At 41.3% G+C, this 21,889-nt stretch overlaps 1 non-coding gene across 1 annotated transcript; it reads left to right on the forward strand.

Moving 5' to 3' along the window:
- The first annotated feature begins 1,647 nt into the window (after window positions 1–1,647).
- On the forward strand, window positions 1,648–1,753 carry LOC120289092. Its single transcript, XR_005547050.1, has one exon. It is a non-coding gene; the product is annotated as a small nucleolar RNA R71 (small nucleolar RNA).
- The last annotated feature ends 20,136 nt before the right edge of the window (window positions 1,754–21,889 follow it).

A 21,889-nucleotide genomic window follows, 5' to 3' on the forward strand; every position in this document is an offset into this window, starting at 1 on the left:
ACATGCTTGAAGTGGATCTTTAAAAATATTTTCCTGAAAAATCTTATTCACCAACTTTTTAATTGTCTCAACTCTAAAATAAGAATTAGCATCAGTTGGATATTTCATTGCCTTCAAAACATTAAATGAAACAAGATCATCTCGAACTATAAGAATCAACTTCCCTTATTGTACATGAATAAGAGCTCTTCTTGTTGCTAGAAAAGGTCGACCTAAGATAAGTGGTATCTCAAAATCTTCCTCCATGTTAAGAACTATGAAATTTGCAGGAAAGATCGTTCAAAAAAAAAAAAAAAAAAATCTGCAGGAAAGATAAATTTGTCAACTTTTACCAAAACATTTTCCACAATACCTCTCGGATATTTAATTGATCGATTAGCCAGTTGAAGTGACATTGTGGTTGCTTTTACCTCGTCCAATCCTAATTTCTTGAAAACTGAATAAGACATCAGATTAATACTTGCATCTAAATCACATAATACTTTTTCAAAGTAAGAATCCCCAATAGTACAAGGAATAGTAAAACTCACTGGATCTTTTAATTTCGGAGGTAATTTGTTTTGTAGGATGGCCGAACACTCCTCATTTAACTTCACAGTTTCATAATCCTCCAGTTTTCTTTTGTTTGCCAAAATCTCCTTAAAATTTTTTGCATAACTAGGCATTCGCGTTAGGGCATCTGCAAAAGGAATGTTAATGTGCAATTTTTTAAATACATCAAGAAATTTATAAAATTGCTTATCTATTTTTATGCTGCCAAAGTCGCTGAGGGAATGGAATTGGCGGCACATATGGCTTGGGCTTATCTGGAAAAAATTTACTCTTACTTGTCTCCTTTGATTGTTTATTGATCACATCTTCCTTGTCTTTGAAAATCTCATGTTTTACATCTTCTTCTCCCACTTATTTACCACTTCTCAGGGTTATAGCCTTAATGTTTTCAATTGGATTTTTCTCTGTGTTGCTCAGCAAAGAACCTTGTTGTCTTCCTGACATCATGCTTGCTAACTGACCCACTTGCATCTCTAAGTTTCTGATAGAAGCCTCTTGGTTTTGAAATCTCACATCTGTGCTTTTGATGAAGTCATGAGTCGTATTAGTAAGTTTGGTGACTATATCTTCCAAATTTGACTTTGTCTCTTCTGATTGTTTGAATCCCGGTGGTTTCGTCACATTCTGATTATTCTATGAAAAATTTGGATGATTGCGCCATCTTGGATTGTACGTGTTGGAGTAGAGATTATTTGGTGACCTATTAAAATTCTCAACAAAGTTAAATTTTCACTAGATTGTTTAAAAGTATTACCTACCTAACATTCTATGCTAACATGTCCTCCACCACAAAAATCACATGTCAAATTCTGAATTTTCATGGCTGAAACACTCATTTTATCTAGCTTTTTGTTGAGTGCTTCAAATTATGCAGCAATTGTAGCAAAAGCATCCACTTCGTGAACTTTACTAACTTTTCGCATTGATAGTCTCTCAGTAGGCCACTGATAACTATTTGACGCCATCTTCTCTAATAGATTGTAGGCTTCTTTTTGTGTTTTATTATTTAAAGTTCCCCCTGCAGCTGCATCAATCATAAAACGAAGATTTGTACTAGAGCCATTATAAAAAGTTTGTACTTGCATCCATATGGGTAGTTCGTGATGTGGGCATCTCCTAAGAAATTCTTTGAATCTTTCCTATGCTTCATATAATGATTCATTATCCATCTGCATAAAGTTAGTAATATCATTACATATCTTCGCAGATTTTGCAGGTGGAAAGAACTTACTAAGAAATTTCTGAGCCATATCATTCCATGTAGTAATTGATCCTGCAGGAAGAGAAGAAAGCCAACTCTTAGCTTTGTCTCTAAGAGAGAATGGAAATAATCTCAATCTAATAGCATCATTTGTAACTCCATTATATTTAATGGTGTCACAGATTTCAAGAAGAGTATCAATGTGAGCATTTGGATCATTTCTTGGTAGCCCACTGAATTGCACTGATTGTTGAAGTATCTGAATGAGCGACGGCTTAATCTCAAAGTCATTTGCTTGAATTGTAGCTCTTTCGATACTTGATGTGGCGCCTTAAACTATTGGTGTAGCATAATCTCTTAAGAGTCTACGTGGATTTTCATTATCACCATTTGCCATCTTCTTAGCATGATTTTTCTGTTCTCTTAGTCACCTTTTGAATTTACGCTCGATTTCTAGATCAAGCTCAGCAAGTTTCCCTTGTTGGCTAAGTGTCATAAATCGATGTTCACCCTGAAAAATAAAACAAAACAAAAACTAGATTAAACTTAGAATTATCTGGTATCAATATTAATTAGTATTAAACAAACGATCCCAAGCAACGGCGCCAAAAACTTGTTCGTAAAATTCTAAATGTAAGTGAACGTGTTGAACAAGTAATATAATGATAAGAAAGAGTATCGTCCCATGGAGATCGATGATTAATAAACTAATTAAATACTAAAATAGATTAATTCTAAGATTGATTTAACAGATCAAAATATAATTTAGAATAAATTAAAAATAAAATTTGGAGACTAAATGCAGTAAATCAATTAGATAAATATGTTAGAGCATCTGATTTACCATAACCACTAGATATGAATTTCAAATTGTTGTGGGTACAAGAACGATATCAAACATGTGATAGCGGAATTTCCTAATCTATTTACTATCCTATCTCTAGGTATAGCAAACCTACTCAGTTTATTAATCCACTATATCTCTATGTGAATTAAAATAAACATAAGTACATTAAAAATTATGAATATTCCCAGCTTACAATGAGTCTTTTGGATCACCTTATCACCGAAATCTACACAAATAACGCGGTATATCTCTATCCACGTTTAATTCATGGTTATATATTATAATGAGCAATTGCATATCATCACTTCTTAGTCTCAAACATGCACATAAGATCATTCAAGTGGTGGCAAGTCACTCAAAAGCATTATGTACAATAATATATAACTCACATGAATAAAATCAATTACAAACATAAAAATCATGAAATTCACATCATCATGGTTAGGCTACATCGTAGCCTAAAAAAAAAATTAGAACATAGTAGAAGAAGAAATAAAAATATAAACCAAACCTAGCATCTTGAATCAAAGAACAAGAATTTTGTCACCACTTTTGTCTTCTCTTCAAAATATTTGAAAAACTCACAGAACAATGAAAAACGATATAACAAAAACCTAGCTACTCTCTCTAGCTCTCAATGTTCTCCTATTTATAAGATATATCCAAGATATCTATCTCACAACGTTTGCAAATAACATTAGGGAACAAAATCAAGGATTCTCCTATTTGATATCCATCTTCCACTACTTTTTTATTTGAATTCCTGATTTTTGCCATTCTTTTCCTTATCTTCTCCATATCTCATTATTCTGCGTAAACAAGGAAAATTCAAATAATCCGAAAGAAATCCAAAAAATTTCTCATAGATATTGCATTAATTATTGCCTAAAATAAGTAAAATAACTCTATTTTTATAGAGTTATCATATTTCGACCTCATTGCTTTTGCGACCTTTGTTGATCTCTTTTTATACTCTTCAATAACCAATCTTCTCATTGGATAATCTTTAAGAGGCCAAGCTATCCGTTGGACAATTGTTGACAAGATAAATCTTGCTGATGAAGTCAATGAATTTGAGATTTATGAGATTTGCTCACCTATACTGTCACGCCCCGATCCTCGAGCGCGCGCACATCCCTCACCTTGGTCGATTAATAGCGATATCCTAGGATGCATCACCGACCCTTTCATTTTAATACGCATGCGGAAGCATATACAAAATCCCCATACAATAAAATAATGGGATAGGAAAGTAGGACTAAAAATCTCGAACTTTAAAAACAGCTACACTTATATACAATGTAAACCATAATGCATATATATACAAGGCACACTACTAAGTCAGGTCCTAAACATCAAGTTCTCAAAACAAGTCTACAGACAAGGGGTGGGGTTTCAATCCTCATCCGGATCCTCCTCTACGTCCTCCTCGGGATCCTCCTCGACAATCTCTCCTTCTTCCATGCTCCAACTGAAGTCCACTACTGAGCACTTCGGAGAGTCAGGATCATCACCAAGCTTGAGATCCTTTGGATCCACCACCGATCCACTCTTAGGATCTGTTGTCCCATTCCCGAACGCTACCTCTAAAATGTACAGAGGTACATTAGATTCCGATACATGGCCCACCCTTCGTCCATCACTATAATGGCGATACCACGACCGAAATCAGTGGGGGACCTTTTGGGGTTCACCCACATTATTCCAGACAGTGGATTTCACCAGTACATATTCCAAACTTTCAGGGTGATGGTGTATCGGAATATAATAACATATTTCAGTAATTTCTTCAGGTACACCAAAATGTACGGGAGGAGGTGAAGGTGCTGTCATCTAGGGACCTGAAATGTTGTCCCACAACGGGGTGAGACTACGTCTTAACGAGTCCTAAGACTTGATTAGGAAGAAAGTACGCCCTAAGGGCTGCCTAAGCACAAACATAGGTCGGAGGACTTACCTTTGCCTCTGTTCTATCCTGCAAGTCAGTATATATTAAATATACACAAACCACATCAATTCACCCAATCAAATCGAACTATCGATCAATCGACTCGATCGATTACATGTCACCATGACCTTCCTCTAGTCGATACATTCAATACTATGTATAATGTCCTATCAATCAGGACTGCTCACCCAAAGTTGAAAATAGATAGTATAACTCGTCCAAAGCTAATAATATAGTATATTATATATATATGCTCGCCCAAAGCTGATAGATTAGGACTCACAGGCCATCATAGTATACTATATATACTCGCCCAAAGCTGATAATATGGTATACTATATATGCTTACCTAAAGCTGATAATTATTGCTCGCCCGAAGCTAATGTAATAGGGCCCCCGGGCCAATATAGTATACCACCCAACTATACAACCAATTCATCATTTTTAACATATCCGATAAAAATAGCCGTGTATGGGTACACGGTCGGCCTTAACCAAAATACAGTATTTTCATCCTTGAAAATCCCACAATTTATATGTTCCACTAAAATATTTTTGACGTTGTAAACCGACGCTCGGTTATTTTTTAATCAATTACCAAAATTGATTAATTTTGGAATAAAATGCTAAAATCACAATTAAATCAATTCAGCACAATTTAGAACTCAAATAAATAAATAGATTGCACCACAATAGCCAACATAAAATTCCAGTCACCGGTTATCCCGATCTAATTTTCAGAAAATAAATAATTCATTAAATAATTATGGAAAATATTAAATAAATGCAATAAATCCAACTTAGGCATGTAATGCCTAATTGGACACCGAAATGGATATGGAAAATTTCCGAAGTACGTTAAATAAATATTAGGACATGTTTACTCACTAATTGCACTAACTAACCACCTAACATGCATCGGCAATTAATTAAATTCACTAATCCAATTTAATTTAACCACCTAATCCATCTTAGCCTAAACTAATCAACCCATAAGCGTGATTAACCTACTAAGCGAGGATTAGTGAGTTAAACTCACTTGTTTTGCGAGCTGAGCGATTCAAAACATCGGGAATGCAACAGGGCTCAACACTCTCCAAAGCGAGCCTAAATTTCGGGCTCGGGATCGACCTCAAAACGGGCCACGAAGCTGCTAGAAAACCCTCTCTATTTGTTGCTATTCTTGGTTGAAACAAAGGGCAACAAGGCTGGTTTCAGGCGGGAATGGACCAAGGAAGGTGGAAAGGGCCAAACCGGGCCTTGGCGGGGACTTACGGAGGTCTGAGGCGGGCCAAACAACTCCAACTGAGCTCCACCATATCTGAAACAACAGCTGGATCGGAGGAGCAAGCGAGATGGGGCGGAGACACGCACGGTGAGGCGGAGGGCTCGTGTGCGATGGCGGACGGTGTCCCAGCATGAACGGCGATCAGACGACGGCTGCAATGGCGTGCAGGGTGGACCGGCGGTCTTGCTAATCTTCTCCTTGGCTACTGGTTCCAAAACTTGCACAATGAGGAAGGCGAAGAGGGGTTCGGCCAGCTTGAGAGGGAGAGAGGGAGTAAGAGGGGGCCACTTAGTTTTATTTTTCCAACTCTTAGTCCCCTTGACCATCCTCAGCCACCATCACCTCCTTGGCCCTCATTCAGCCACCAATGCCTTCACTTTGCAACATTGAAATGGTCCAAAAACCATAGACATAGGGGGAGCTACGAATTTCAATGGTTTTCCTCTCAATTAGACACGATTTCCTTCTCAATTCAATCCCATTTGGCCCTCACAAATTCAATTAGCACCTCAACAATCATATTGATATTTTTCCATCCCACTTGCTTCCCAATTGCGCAACCAAAAATGGTCCATGACTTTTTTTGGACAAAAACGGCTCTACCTTGACTTTTTCCTAAAAAGTCGAGGTTTGCAAAAAAATCTTCTGAGACAAAGTTGATGCTCCTAGAATTAATTGTGACATGACAGAACTTTCAATTTTAGAAATCGGACTCAAATTCCTGGTTAATTTCATTTAGGCACGTTTTTAGCGTGACCTAGGCTACTAGGTAACTTTCAGAAATTTTTAGTGCAAATGACCCGTGATCGATTTTCTTCGAGCCACAATGAACCCACTCGACACATTGGCGACTCTCGGTTGTCATGAAAATCTGGAGGATTCAAATATAGACACAGGGTACCAAAATAATAGAAAAATTAGTCTAGTGCTAGTCGACGAGAATTTTCCAATTTAGTGGTGTCACCCATGAATAGCTACACATCTCAATTGAATCGACCTATCTCTGATCTCAAATCGATTTTAAATTGTGTCGTAATGGCCACTAAAGATGAGCACAGTCAAGAAGCCGATTCCTGGTCGAATTCTCAAGTCAATTGTGTTAAAATTCCTTAATGATTTCCCTAGATAGTCTAGTTATTTCGAGAGTGATCAGCTCTAAGTACAGTCCTATAGGCGCGTCGATGAAATGCCAAATTTATTTAATAGAAAACAGGATCGAAAATTTGGGATGTCACAACTCTTCCCCTCTTATAAAAATTTCGTCCTTGAAATTTAAACTATTACGAAACTTAAGCAAAAAGGTGGGGGTACAATTGTCTCATTGACTCTTCAGTCTCCCATGCTGCTCCTTCACTACCGTAGTGTTGCCAGACCACTTTGACCAACGGAATGGTCTTTGAACGCAGAACTTGCTCTTTCTTGTCCACAATCTAGACCAGGCTTTCAACGTAGGACACATGGTCATCCACGTCTAATTCTTCAAAATTAAGCATGTGGATTGGGTCAGGCTCGTACTTCCTCAACATCGACACGTGCAAGACGTCGTGCACTTGCACCAGTCTCGACGGCAACGCAAGATGATATGCTAAGGTCCCAATTCTCTCAAGAATCTCAAACGGACCTACGTACCTCGGACTCGGTTGCCCTTCTTACCAAAGCGTGAAGTTCCCCTCATTGGTGACATTCATAAAAACGTGATCACCAATTTGGAATTCCAAAGACCTCCGACGCTTATCTAGATAACATTTCTATCTACTATGAGCGGTCTTTAATCTGCCTCTGATCGCTGCAACGGCATCCACTGATTGCTGGACCAACTCGGGGCTTGTAATCTTCATTTCCCCAACTTCATCCCAACACACCGATGTCCTGCACACTCGGCCATATAACGCTTTGAAAGGAGCCATCTGAATGCTTTGTTGATAACTGTTGTTGTAGGCAAATTCCACAAAGTGTAACTGTTCTACCCAACTTCCTTTGAAGTCTAATACACAAGCTCTTAGCATGTCCTCGAGATTCTGAATTGTTCTCTTGGACTGGCCATCCGTCTGAGAATGATATGCCATACTGTATTGCAGCTTGGTACCTAAGGCACTTTGTAAGCTCTTCCAAAAAGCAGCGGTAAACCTCGGGTCTCGATTTGAAGTTATTGTAACCGGAACTCAATGTAGACAAACTACCTGACGCACGTACAGATCTATGTGTCTATCCAAACTGAGGTCTTTTCGAACTGCAATGAAGTGGGCCGACTTGGTTAGTTTGTCGACCACTATCCAAATCGAATTATTTCCTCTCTAACTCCTCAGTGGTCCAGTCACGAATTCCATTGCGATATGCTCCCATTACCATTCTGGGATCTCGAGAGGTTACAGAAATCCTCTTGGCTTACAATGCTGAGCTTTAAGCTGTTGACACGTTAAACACTTGGCGACATGCTTGGCGATGTCCACCTTCATACCTAACCACCAATAGCGTTGACGGAAATTCTGATACATCTCGGTACTACCAGGATGAATGCTGTAATTGTTACGATGCGCTTATGATAGAATATCCTCTCTAAGCTCCACATCATCAAGTACAACCAATCATCCTCGGAACCTCAGCGTTCCATCATCAGAAGCCCAAAAGTCAGCCTTCCTTTTCTCAGTGTCCTCTTGAAGGATCTTTTACACCTTAGTCTGTCGGTTGGAGTAACTTGATTCTGATCTGGAAATCCAGTTCAACTCTGAGGGTGGCCATAAGACTCAAAAGATGGCCTATCTCAAACTTGAATACTGAATCTCGAGCTCTCTTGATTAGGTTCCATTGCTTAAAAATATGAGCAATTGAAGACTTTCGACTTAAAGCATCGGCAACCTTGTTCGCCTTTCCCAAGTGATATAGAATATCACAGTCGTAGTCTTTCAGCAATTCCATCCATTGGCATTGTCTCATGTTCAACTCCTTCTGAGAGAACAGGTACATGAGACTTTGATGGTCCGTGAAGATCTGGAATTTTTCTCCGCACAAATAGTGTCTCAAAATCTTCAAGGTAAAGATAATCGATGCGAGCTCTAAGTCATGCATCGGATAATTCTGTTCATGAGGTCTTAACTGACGAGAGGTGTATGCAACAACTTTGCCATGTTGCATCAGCATGCAACCCAGTCCTCTAAATGACGTATCACTATAGATCTCGAACCTTCCAGGACCAGATGGAATGGTTAGCACAGGTGCGGTAGTCAGCTTTTGCTTAAGCTCTTAGAAACTACTCTCGCACTTGTCTGTCTACACAAATTTCTCTTCTTTCTTTAGGAGTCTTGTTAGTGGCAACACTAATGATAAGAACCCTTCCACGAACCGTTTGTAATAACTTGCCAAACCTAGAAAACTCCTGATCTCTATCACTGTAATCGGTCTCGGCCAGTTGATCGCGGCTTCAATTTTGCTCGGGTCCACGGAGATTCCTTTGCCTAAAATCATCTGACCTAGGAAAGTAACACGAGTTAACCAAAAATTGCACTTGCTGAACTTGGCGTACAACTGATGAACTCTCAGCGTCTGCAGCACTAATCTTAGATGGCTTTCATGCTCCTCATCACTTCTTGAATGCACTAGAATATCATCGATGAACACGATCACAAATTGATCTAGATATTCCTTGAATATTCGGTTAATCCAATCCACAAAGGCAGCAGGGGCATTCGTCAACCCGAATGGCATCATTGTGAACTCATAGTGACCATACCGAGTATGAAATGCTGACTTAGGATTGTCCTCCTTCCTGATTCTCAGCTGATGATATCATATCCTCAAGTCGATTTTAGAGAAGATCGACGCTCCTTACAATTAATCAAACAAGTAATCGATCCTCAGGAGTGGATACTTATTTTTGATCGTTACCTGATTGAGTTGCCGATAGTCGATGCACAAGCACAACGAACCTTCTTTCTTCTTTGCGAACAGAACTAGTGCTCCCCAAGGTGATGCACTAAGACGTATGAATCCCTTATCTAACAACTCTTGCATTTGCACCTTTAGTTCTTTCAATTCAAATAACGCCATCTGGTGAGGAGCCTTAGAGATTGGCTCTATCCCAGGTGCTAACTCAATCACGAACTCAATTTCTCTCTCTGGTGGTAATCCTGGCAATTCTTTCGGAAAGACATTTGGAAATTCTTGCACCACAGTAATGTCTTCCATCTTTAGCTCCTCAACTATTGTATCCACGACAGTTGCTAGGTATCCTTGGCAACCTTCGTCTAACAAACGAGTTGCCTCTTGCGACGAGATTAAGGAAATCGAGGGTCCTCCTCGATTCCCGACAAACTCGAAGCTCTCACCCTCTAACGAGTCAAACTAAATTGCCTTGCGATAGCAGTCCATTATAGCTGATTGCTTGGTGAGCCAATCCATGCCAATAATTAAATCAAAGGCATACATGGCTAGGACTAACAAGTCTATTTTCCCCACTTGCTCACCAATCACTAACTTGCAACCAGAACAACCTAAAGTAGCTATTACTTTATCCTTCAATGGTATAGATATGCAACCGCCGACTCTAACAATATAGGACTTAATCCTAACAACTTAACATATTGCTTGGCAATAAAGGAATGAGTTGCTCCTTAGTTGAATAAAGCGTAAGCAAGATGGTCATTTAGTGAAACCATACCTGTGATCACGTCAGGCGCAGCTTCTGCCTGACCCGTGTAATGGCGTACACCGTGCCTTGGATTGGTGGTCTTAGCTGACCTCCTTACAGTGCGTCCTGAGGCGCATACCCTCTAATCTGTCCCATAGGTGGTGGCGGCGGCGGCGGCAACTGTGGCGGCGGCGGCGGCAACTGTGGTTGTCCTCTTGGTTGGTTAGGACAATCTCTGATCATGTGGCCTTGTTGGCCACATCCAAAACAAACACCCGGCCTTCGAGGACACGGCGCTGTACCATGTCACCTTCTGCAAAAGCGACACAGGCCATTCTGACTTGACCCAGACTTTCCAACTCCACCCTTCCTATTGGGCGGAACCCAGAATCTACCTCCAGGCATGGGCCTCTTTCCATGATGGATTCCTTCTCGATACAAAGTAAACCTCGATCCAGACGAGGGGACTTGTTCATTCAAGCTCCTTTCAAGCAGCTGTGCTCGACGATAGATTTCTCGGTAATCGACCAAATCGAATGGCACCAGCGGTTGCTTCAACTCTTATTGAAGGCCATTCTTAAACCTTCGAGCCTTCTCCTCATGATCTTCAATTAGTCTCGAAGCACACTGAGATAACTCCACAAAATTAACCCCATATTGGTCAACGGTCATTGACCCCTGATGGAGTTGTAGAAATTCTTCTATCTTCTGCTCTCTTGCGTTCCTCGAGAAGTATTGTTCAATGAATGCCTGGAGGTATGCATCCCACATCGAGACTACTCCCTCAGGAAATACTGTCTCTTTGGTGGCTCTATACCAGGTGTTGGCATTGCCTTGCAATTGATATACTGTTAAGGTTACCATATCTGCCTCAGTGCACATCAAGAGTGCAAAGGCTTTCTCCAAGTCCTGGATCCAAAATGAAGCGGCCTCGGGGTCTCCAGTACCTGAAAATCTTGGCGGGCTTAGCTTCAAAAACTGTTCCACCAGCTTGTGAATCGACCTCTCTCTCTCTGCACTGCAACATTCTAAGGTTAAATCTTGGCGGGTGCGGCGGCTACGGCAGAACAACAGCGGCTCGATTCTGTGCATGTTGTGCCATCACATCTCTCATGGCTTCTAGCACTTGCATGATCCCCTCAATTCTGGGATCACTAGGGGCTGCTACCCCGGCACCAATTGGAGGTGGTGCCACTCCACTTGCACTAGCCTATGCTGGCGCTTGACCTCAGTCTCCTTGGGCACTGACCCTGGTCGACATTCTATACAGAGTTATGGCCTTACCAGTCCTCTTAACAGGATTTCTAGGCTCCTGATCACTCATGGCTTAGCTTTCTCTACTGAAGCTTGCTTCCAATTCCACGCCGAATTAGAAACAGAGTGATCCAAGCAACAAGCAATTCTACCAAACAACTATGACAGATATGCACTAGCATGAATTTAAAGGTCTTTCCTACCACTATCCCATGGTCCCTCCAATCCTAACAATTGCTCTAATACCACTAAACAGGGATGTCACGCCTCGATCATCGAGCACGCGCCCATCCCTCACCTTGGTCGATTAATAGCGATGTCCCAAGACGCATCACCAACCCTTTCATTTTAATACGCATTCGGAAGCAGATATAAAATCTCCAAACAATAAAACAATGAGATAGAAAGGTAGGATTAAAAATCTCGAACTTTAAAAACAGCCACACTTATATACAATGCAAACCATAATGCATATATTTACAAGGCACACTATTAAGTCAAGTCCTAAACAACAAGTTCTCAAAACAAGTCTACAGATAGGGGGTGGGGTTTCAATCCTCATTCGGATCCTCCTCGGGATCCTCCTTGACAATCTCTCCTTCTTCCATGCTCCAACTAGAGCCCACTGCTGAGCACTCCAGAGAGTTAGATCATCACCAAGTTTGGGATCCTTCACATCCACCATCGATCCACCCTTAGGATCTGTTTTCCCATTCCCGAACGCTACCTTTAAAACGTACGAGAGGTACATCGATTTCGGCACGGGGCCCACCCTTCGTCCATCAATATAATGGCGATACCACGAACGAAATCTATGAGGGACCTTTTGGGGTTCACCCACGTCATTCCGGACAATGGATTTCACAAGTACGTATTCCAAACCTTCAGGGTGATGGTGCATCGGAATATGATAACATATTTCAGTAATTTCTTCAGGTACACCAAAATGCACAGGAGGAGGTGGAGGTGTTGCCATCTAGGGACCTGAAATGTTGTCCCATAATGGAGTGAGACTACGTCTCAGCGAGTTCTACCCTCCAAAGACTCGATTAGGAAGAAAATACACCATGAGGTCCGCCTAAGCACAAACATAGGTCGAGGACTTGCCTTTGCCTCTGTTCCATCCTACAAGTCAAGTATATATCAAATATACACAAACCACATCAATTCACCCAATCAGATCTAACTATCGATCAATCGACTCAATCGATTACATGTCACCATGACCTTCCCCTAGTCGGTACATTCAATACTATCTATAATGTCCTATCAATCAGGATTGCTCACCCAAAGTTAAAAATAGATAGTATAACTTGCCCAAAACTGATCATATAGTATATTATATATATACTTGCCCAAAGCTGATAGATTAGGGCCCCTAGGCCATCATAGTATATTATATATGCTTGTCTAAAGTTAATAATATGTGCTCACCCAAAGCTGATAATATGGTATACCATATATGCTCACCCAAAGCTAATAATTATGGCTTGCCTAAAGCTAATGTAATAGGGCCCCCGGGCCAATATATTATGCCACCCAATTATACAACTAATTCATCATTTTTATCAAACCCGATAAAAGTAGCCGTGTATGGGTACACGGTCAACCTTAGCCAAAATACAGTATTTTCATCATTGAAAATTCCACCATTTATATGATCCCCCAAAACATTTTTGGTGTTGTAAACTGACGCTTGGTTATTTTCCAATCAATTACCAAAATTAATTAATTTAGGAATAAAATCCTAAAATCACAATTAAATCAATTCAGCACAATTTTGAACTTAAATAAATAAACAAGCTGCACCATAATAACCAGTATAAAATTCCAATAACCGGCTATCACGGTCTAATTTTCGGAAAATAAATAAATAAATAATTAATTATGGAAAATATTAAATAAATGTAATAAATCCAACTTAGGCTCGTAATGCCTAATTGGACGCCGAAACGGACCTGAAAAATTTCCAAAGTTCGTTAAATAAGTACTAGGATATGTTTACTTGCTAATTGCTCTAAGTAACCACCTAACATACATTGACAATTAATTAAATTCACTAATCTAATCTAATCTAATCACCTAATCCATCTTAGCCTAAAATAATCAACTTCTAAGCGTGATTAACCTACTAAGCGAGGATTAGTGAGTTAAAATCACTTGTTTTGCGGGCTGAGCGGTTCAAAACGTCAGGAATGCAATGGAGCTCGATACTCTCTCAAGCGGGGCTAACTTTCGAGGTCGAGATCGACCTCTAAATGGGCCATGAAGCTGCTCGAAAACCCTCTCTGTTGGCTGCAATTCTTGGCTAAAACAGAGGGCAACAAGGCTAGTTTAAGGCGGGAATGGACCAAGGAAGGTGGAAAGGGCCAAATCGGGCCTTGGCGAGGACTTACGGAGGTCGGAAGTGGGCCAAACAACTTCGGCTGAGCTCCACCACATCCGAAACAACAACTGGACCAGAGGAGCAGGCGAGATGGGGCAGAGACACACACGGTGAGACGGAGGGCTCGCGTGCGACGTGAACGGCGATCGAACGGCGGTTGCAATGGCATGCGGGGCGGTCTGGTGGTCTTGCTAATATTTTCTTTGGCCGCTAGTTCTGAAACTTGCACAATGAGGAAGGCAAAGAGGGTTCGACTAGCTTGAGAAGGAGAAAGGGGGCAAAAGGGGGCCACTTGGTCTTATTTTCCAACCCTTGGTCCCTTTGACCATCCTTAGCCACCAGCAACTCCTTGGCCCTCATTCAACCACTAATGCCTTCACTTTGCAACCTTGAAATGGTCCAAAAACCATAGACATAGAGGGAGTTACGAATTTCAATGGTTTTCCTCTCAATTGGACACGATTTCCTTCTCAATTTAATCCCATTTGGCGCTCATAAATTCAATTAGCACCTCAACAATCAAATTGATATCTTTCCTCACCAATTGATCCCACTTGCTTCCCAATTGCGCAATCAAAAACAGTCCATGACTTTTTCTGGACAAAAACGGCCGTACCTCGACTTTTTCCTAAAAAGTCGAGGTTTGCAGATAAAATTTTCTGAGACTATGTCGACGCTCCTAGAATTAATTGTAACATGATAGAACTTTCAATTTTTGAAATCGGACTCAAATTTACAATTAATTTCACTCAAACGCATTTTTAGCGTGACCTAGGCTATTAGGTAACTTTCAGAAATTTTTAGTACAAATGACCCGTGGTTGATTTTTTTCGAGCCACAATAAACCCACCTGACACATTGACGACTCTCGGTTGTCGTGAAAATCTCGAGGATTTAAATACAAACACAATGTGTCAAAACGATAGAAAAATCAGTCTGGTGCTAGCCGACGAAAATTTTCCAATTTAGTGGTGTCACCCAGATTAGCTACACATCTCAATCGAATCGACCTATCTTTGATCTCAAATCGATTTTAAACTATGCTGTAATGGCCTCTAAAGATGAGCACGATCGAGAAACCGATTCCTAGTCAAATTCTCAGGTCAATTGCGTTAAAATTTCTTAATGGTTTCCTTGGATAGTCTAGTTATCTCAAGAGTGATCAGCCCGAGAACAGCCTTATAGGCATGTCGATGAAATGCCCGATTTATTTAATAGAAAATAGGATCGAAAATCTGGGATGTCACATATACAATGAATCTTCCGGTTTCCAAAATTAAAGTAGCTCGAACTATGAAAAGTAATCAGTTTTTAGAATGTTTGTTTATCAATCAAAATATCATGCATAATTAGCATACTCCACTTAGATATTTCTTGAGATTGACAATCATTCAATTTCTGGCAATTTCTCCCTTAATATGAAAAATAATAGCTTATTGAAAAATAACTAATCTATTAGAAAACTAGTTAAACGTGGCATAATATTAGCAGATAAGAAATTTTTAAATAGTTTCACGAATTAAGCTATGACATCCTGATTTTCAGATTCTGATTTCGATTGGATAAAGTTGGGCATTTCATCGACGTGACTACAATGCTTTTCTCTGAGATGGCCACTCATGAGATAACTAGACTATCCAGGGAAGCCATTAAAGAATTTTAAGGCAATAAACTTGAGAATTCAACCAGGAATCGGCTTCTCAACCGTGCTCATCTTTAGAGGTCATTACGGCATATTTAAAAATCGATTTGAGATCAGAGATAGGTTGGTTCGACTGAGATGTGTGGCCGATCGTGAGACTTCACTAAATTGGAAAATTCTCGTCGACCGACACTAATTTGATTTTATTGTCGTTTCGGTACCTTGTGTTCGTATTTGAATTCTTGAGATTTTCACGCAACTGAATGTCGCCAATATGTCGAGTGGGTTTAGTGTGGCTCGAAAAAAAATCGACCACGGGTCAATTGCACCAAAATTCCTAAAAGCTACCCGGTAGGCAAGGTCACACTAAAAGCGTGTTTGATTGAAAATAACCGCGAATATGAATTCAATTTCAGAAATTGAAAGTCCCGTCGTGTCATGAGTCATTCTAGAAACGTCGACTCACATTTTGAGGAATTTCCGACTAGTTTGGGATTTTTACGGAAAATCGTTGCGGATGATTCAGAAAACAAACATAAATTCGAATTGGCCAATTTGAAGAGATTTTTGCATTTAGTGTGAGTGAGTTGGCAAATGGAAGTTATTTGGGTTTTTTCTGATTCGAATTGGACCTCAACCAGATTTGTTTGTTCAGAAAATCGGATTCTTAGTAAAATGAAATAAAAGTCGATTTCAAAGAAAATTCGTGGGATTAAAGGACTGTCTTATTTTGGACTTCAATTGTGCAAGTTGACTAAGAAATTGGCCCTGGGGTGACCAATTGACATAGTTGTTTTGAAACCGACCAAGATTACAATTTTAATTTTCATGTGATTTCTTCTTTTAATTCTTTTGGACCCACGCCGTTTTCCTCTTCCTCACGCACGCACACGCTCTTCTCTTTTGGCCGCACAAACCCTTTTCTCTCTCTCCGCATGCGAGCTTCCCACCCGCACGTTCTCTCTTTTTTTCTTCTCTCTCTCTCTCTCTCTCTCTCAGTTAGCTACCCCACCGACGTTTTTTTTTTTTTTCCTGCAGAGTCCAATTTCACTTTCCCATGTTTTGACCAACCCATGCTTATCCAACAATTGGATATTTCTTCCCCGCTGGCGTGGACATTTATTCTTCATCTGCACATGCTGTTTCTTTCTTTCTTCGGCTGAGTCGTGGTCCACCAAGGCTGACGACACTGCTTCCTTCTGTGCCGTTCGCTGTCCCCACGAAGACCGACGAGTGCAGCTTCTTTTTGTGCGGATTTCTGTCCATTTCCTTGCACAGCTTGCCCCACCTGCGTCCTTCTTCCTTCGCCATCGTCACTACCGCATCAACCACGTGCGGGTTGTTCACCACTCCACATCGGGCCGTCCTCGAAGCCCGCCGATTTCAGCCCAAACAATAACTATTCCAGCAGGTCCAGCAACTCAAACTTGGCCTGGTTTGCAGCTGTTTCAGCCACGGGCCATACTCCGACCCGTTACCACCGAGCTTAGTCCAAGCCGTGTTCAAATCAGCTCCACAACAACCTATTTCATCATTTTGCAGCAAGGAGTTTTGTGGGTTTCCAACAACTTCCCAAACCCGTTTTGAGGGTGTTCCAGGCCCCGAATCTTAGGCCCGCTTTGGAGTAAAACGTTCCCGACATTTCAATTTGAGCGGATTGTAAAATGGGTGAGTTTAGCTCACTAATCCTCGCTTAGTTTGCTAATTATGCTTAAGGATTGATTAGTGTTAATTAAGTAGGATTATGTGGTTAGATTAGAATATATTAGTGATTATTAGTTAATTGCAATGCATGTTAGGTGGTTAGACATAGTCATTAGGAAGTAGAAATGCTATAGTATTTATTGAATGTCTCTCGGGATTTTTCCCGACCTGTCTCGGCTTCCAATTAGGCATTACGGGCCTAAATTTGGATTTATTAGTATTTAATAATTAATTTTTGTAATTATTTATTTATTTATTTATTTTTCGAAAATTAGGCTGGGATAGCCGACGACCGAAATTTTTTGCTAATGATCATGGTGCAGTCCGTTTATTTATTTGAGCTTTAATTTGTGTTGAATTAATTTTATTGTGGAATTTTAGGAATTATTCCTAAATTGAATTGATTTTGAGTATTTAATAGATGAATAATCGGGTATCGGTTGTTAGTGCCAAAAGTGTTTTGGTAGACTACAGAGGGTGCGTTTTGGGAAAACTTTTGGGGAAAGTCTTTGGGAAAATGCAAAGACCATTGAGTTAAAGGTGTTTCGTAAATTATAGTTTGAAAGCTCTTTGTGAAGTATTTTGAGTGAAATGGTGTTTGGGGAATTATATTTGCAAAGCCTTTTGTTATTCATTAAAAAAAAAAAGTTGGCCGGCTAGAACAAGTAGTCGCCGACGAGGAGCAAGTGGTTCGGCGAAGGGCGGGGAGTTTGACACAAGCCGTTCGACAGAGGTAGGCGATCCGACGAGGGTTGCGCGACCCTCCGGCGAGCAAGTGCCAGATCACGCGGCCTCGCCGCGGAGGTCGTAGCGCGTCGGACAATCCTCCGCCGAGGGTCATAGGTCGCTCGACCCTCCGTCGCGGCGCGTCACCTGACCCTCCGTCGGGCGGCACCTCCAACCACCTCCGCAACAAGGTTGTGGGTCGCCGGAGGTCACGGCGAGGTGGAGGAGGTCGCACGCTATGACCCAGGCGACCTTCGCGACCCACAGCTGGGTCGCGGCAAGGTCGTGGGTCGCCGGAGGTCACGACGATAGCTCGCTGTGACCCAAGCGATCTCTGTGACTGCCACGACCAAGATCTGGGTCGCGGCGAGGTGGCAGAGGTCGCGTGTCGCGACCCAGGCGACCTCCGCCACCTCCGCGACCTAAGCGCGCGACCTCCGCGACTGGTCAGCGACGGTCACTAGGGTGCCACGACCACGCCAGCCTCTCTTGCCCGTCGACCCATCTCGCCGGCCTCTCTCACGAAGAAGAAGATGAATAGTGCCCGGGCCATTTCTGAAATGCTGAAAGCCCAAGACAACCCCCCACTTGCCTTGGGCTTTCAGCTTTGTGAAGGCTAGCACACTTGCTTTTGCCCAAGGGCCTTAAAGGTCTAAAGGACCTTGTAAAGTGGTTTTCAAACAGACCCATGATGTTACGCTGGCTCGATGACTAAGCACGTCATCTAGGAGAATGGGCATTTTGTATAGTGGATAAATGGTAGGTTATATATCACCTTGGAGAAGGCATGTGGGCTCGGTGATTAAGTTTCGTATCTCGAAAGAGACACGTGGGCTCGGTGATTCGATGCATCAACTCGGAGAATGCACGTGAGCTCAATGATTAAAGTATGACATCTCAAAAGAGACACGTGGGATCGGTGATTCGATGCATCACCTTAGAGAATGCACGTGGGCCCAAAGATTAAGAATGGCATCTTGGAAAAGACATGTGGGTTCGGTTACTAGAAGAGTTACCTTGGAGAATGCACGTGGGCTCGATGACTAGATATTTCATCATGAGGAATGTTCGTTATAAATTGAATGATCAAGTTAGTGGTCGAGTTGACATGTAATCGACTAGGTCGATTAATCGATGTATCGATCTGTGATATTATGATTGGGTGCATATTTAAACTGTGCTAATATGCAGGTGGAATCTGAGGCCAAGGTAAGTCCTCCGATCCGTGTGTGCTTAGGCAGCTCATAGTGTATTGGTTTACTATTCGAGTCTTAGGGGGTAGAACTCGCTGAGACGTAGTCTCATTGGTTGTTGAATAATCATTTCAGGCCCGTAGATGGCAACACCTCTACCTCCTCCCATGTGTCTTGGTTTGTCGAAGGAAATCACCGAAGAGAAGTTCCATGTGCCGATGCCTTGGCACGCTGAAGGATTGGAGTACGTAATAGTGAAGTCTATTTTCTAGGTTGATGTGGGTAAAACCCAAAAGGTGCCCCACCAATACCGGGCATGGTATCGCTATTTTAGCAATGGGCGAAGAGAGGGCCCAATACTGAAATTTGAGGTGCTTGTGTATGCTTTGGAAGTAGTGTATGGGGAGGGCATTGCAGAACCTAGAGGTGGAGAGGTGATTGACCCAGTGACTCCCGTCCTTGAAGGTCCAGGATCATCGAGTACTCTACGGTAGGTTCCAGCGGGAACGTGGAAGGAGGAAAGATCGTCGAGCAAGAGGAAAATCTAGATGAAGACTCAGTGGAGGACTGAAACTCCACTCCTGTTTGGCAAACTCTTAGTTGAGATCTGATGTGTGGTAGACCTGACCTTTTATGAATAGTATTGTAAAATATACTATAGATTGTGCTATGTATAAAAGTGTGGTTGTGGATTTCAATATGAAAAACATGGCTATGCTTTTCTATCCCATTGTTTTATTGTTTGAGGATTTATTATATGCTTCCGCATGTGCATATTAAAAAGAAAGGGTTGGCAATACATCCTAGGACGTCGCTATTAATCGATCAAGGTAAGGGATGTGTGCATGCCTGAGGATCGGGGCGTGACACAAGCTACTAGAAAAATCTCATGTCACTTCTCCTAGTGCTTGAATTTTGATCTAATTTAGTAGATGAGAATATTGCCAGGTAAAAATATATCAATTAGGATATTGCGCGTTGAAAGATAACCGCATCTTCGAAGCATTAGATATATAAAGTTTCATCTACTAATCACATCTTGAACGTCTTTGTACCGCTCTTCAAGCATGACAATGCTGTATAGTCAACACGTTTCTCTCCTCCCTTACGCGGCTCTCGCATATTTGATGCGGTCAATTATTTAGGTCGGAGGTCACTTAAAAAGAAGTCTCCTTTTGAGGCATGATCCACGTGAAATGGACCATTTTGTGGTCCACGCTGTCGTAATTAAGGATTCCAAGCAAACTGGTGGCTCTTGTAATGCTCTTCAAGAATGACAATGCTGTATCATCAACAGATTTCTCTCCTCCCTTAGGTGGCTCTCACATATTTGATACAGTAAATTATTTATGTCGAAGGTCACTTAAAAAGAAGTCTCCTTTTTGAGGTATGGTCCACGTGAAATGGACGGCTTTGTTGTCAACACTATCGCAATTACAGGCTTCCAAGCAAACTGGTGGTTCATAGATTGTTATTTTAAAACATTGTTTCGTGGCCACAAGACAGATGATCGTCATCGAACAAGCCTGACGATGATGAGATGTTTGAAAGTTTGGACAGAATTTGACTTTATCATTAGTAGATAATGTAATTTCACTAGACTAATAATAACAATTGTCCTAGATCCGTCCTATTAAGATTATAACTTTGGTATAGTATCCTTTAGTTCAACGAATTATTAATGGAAGCTCGTTAGCGAGAAGTCGGTGTCACGTTTTGATTATGCTTTCTCAGTCTTAATAATCAACGAGCTTCCATCATATGTTACATCTGCAGAGCAGATTTTCTATTGTGGGCATTGTAGGACACCACATACGGGGAAAGGGTTTTCAATGTGAGAGATGTCCTACAATTCAAAGCAACCCTAACCAAACCTACATTAATTTTGTGTTAGCGACGCCCTATCCAATAGGGGCGGCTAAATTTTGGGGGCATTAGATTTGGCTATTTCTTCAGGGGGTGTGTCTACCAAAAACAATTGCTACAACTGGAGCTCATTCATGGACACCAACTTTGTGTTAGTGACGTCCTATCCATTAGGGGCGGCTAAATTTTGGGGGCATTATATTTGGCGATCTTTTCAAAGGGTATGTCTACCAAAAACAGTTGCTACAATTGGAGCTCATTCTTGGACACCAACTTTGTGTTAGCGACGCCCTATCCATTAGGGGCGGCTAAATTTTGGGGGCATTAGATTTGGCTATTTTTTTAGGGGGTGTGTCTACCAAAAACAGTTACTACAATTGGAGCTCATTCATGGACACCAACTTTGTGTTAGCGACGCCCTATCCATTAGGGGCGGCTAAATTTTGGGGGCATTAGATTTGGCTATTTTTTCAGGGGGTGTGTCTACCAAAAACAGTTGCTACAATTGGAGCTCATTCATGGACACCAACTTTGTGTTAGCGACGCCCTATCCATTAGCGGCGGCTAAATTTTGGGGGCATTAGATTTGGCTATTTTTTCAAGGGGTGTGTCTACCAAAAATAGTTGCTACAATTGGAGCTCATTCTTGATTGATCGT

Source organism: Eucalyptus grandis, chromosome 1 (genome assembly GCF_016545825.1).
Source record: "Eucalyptus grandis isolate ANBG69807.140 chromosome 1, ASM1654582v1, whole genome shotgun sequence".
NCBI classification, from domain to species: Eukaryota; Viridiplantae; Streptophyta; class Magnoliopsida; order Myrtales; family Myrtaceae; genus Eucalyptus; species Eucalyptus grandis.